This window comes from Carlito syrichta, unplaced genomic scaffold, assembly GCF_000164805.1.
Source record: "Carlito syrichta isolate Samal-C Ts95f unplaced genomic scaffold, Tarsius_syrichta-2.0.1 Scaffold314114, whole genome shotgun sequence".
Taxonomy (NCBI): Eukaryota; Metazoa; Chordata; class Mammalia; order Primates; family Tarsiidae; genus Carlito; species Carlito syrichta.
Genome location: NW_007258210.1, coordinates 225,817 through 227,395, shown reverse-complemented (window position 1 = coordinate 227,395; position 1,579 = coordinate 225,817).

Here is a 1,579-nt window from a genome sequence, read left to right as displayed (position 1 = left end):
ACAAAGATCTGAGTATCACATGTTCTCACTCATATAGTGGACCTTGAACAACTATCATAACACTGTAAGAAAAGGATTGACAGTGGCAGGAAACTATGGGGGGGTAGGGAGGGGAAGGGAGGTGGGGTTAACAGTAGTCAATATCTGTCTGGGGATAGGGAGACACCCCTTATCAACAAGGGTGCCTGAATGATACATATTTGTATATCTAACCCTTAACTGTACCCCACAATTTTAAAATAAAAAATATGTTTTTTAAAAAAGAAACATCAGATTCAAACTGTACATTAGAAAAAATGGACACAACGGACATTTGCAGAACATTCCATCCAACAGTTGAAAAATACAAATTCTTCTCAACTGCTCATGGATATTTTCCAGAATAGATCCTATATTTGGTCACAAAGAATATCTTAACAAATTCAAAAAATTGAAATCATAATACATATATTTTCTGGTTATAATGAAATGAAACTATAAATTGACAACAGGAGAAATTTCATAAACTATACCAATATGTGGAAATTAAGCAATATATTCCTGCACAGTAAATGGATCAATGAATAGATCAAAAGAAAAATATGAAAAAATTATTGAGTCAAACAAAAATGGAAATACAACAGACCAAAACTTATGGGATACAGCAAAATCAGTCTTTAGAGATATGTTTATAGTAAACACACATATATATATTTAAAAAACTCATTGGGAGACTGAGGCAGAAGGATTGCTTAGGGTCAGGAGTTTGAGACTAGCCTGGAAAACATAGTGAGACCCTGTCTCTACCAAAAAAATATTAGCCAAGTATGGTGGCATGTACCTGTGGTCTTAGCCAATGTGGAGGCTGAGGTGGGATGTTTACTTGATCCCAGGAGTTTGTGGTTGCAGTGAGCTTTGATTATGTCACTGCATTCCTGCCTGGGCAATAGTACAAGACCCTGTCTTTAAAAAGAAATCAAAAATGGAAAAGACTCTCAAATAAACAGCCTCATGATGAATCCCAAAGAACTGATAAAGCAAGAAACTAAACTTGAATATAGTAGAAGGAAAGAATTAATAAAGATTATAGCAAAATACATGAAATAGAGACAAAAATATAAAAGATCAGTGAATGAGTAGTTGATTTTTGGAAAAGATTAAAAAAGACAGATTTTAGCTAGACTAAAAAATATAAAATTAGAGATGAAAAAGTAGACAGTACAATGGATAGCACAGAAATACAAAGGATCATAAGAAACTACTATGAACACTTATATCCCAACAAATTGGAAAAACTAGAAGAAATAAACACATTTCTAGATACATATAATTTATCAAGATTAAACCAAGAAGGAAACCTAAACAGACAAATAATGAGTAATGAATAGTGAGATTGAGGAATAAAAAATCTCCCATTAAAGAAAAGTCCAGGACCTGATGGTTTTACTGTTGAATTCTACAAAACATTTACAGAACTAATTCCAATTCTTAGCAAACTATTTCAAAAAATTTTAAAAGGAAATCACTCTTTCAAACTCATTCTACAAGGTCAGTATTACCTTGATTTCAAAACCAGACAAGGACAATAAAAAGGAAACCA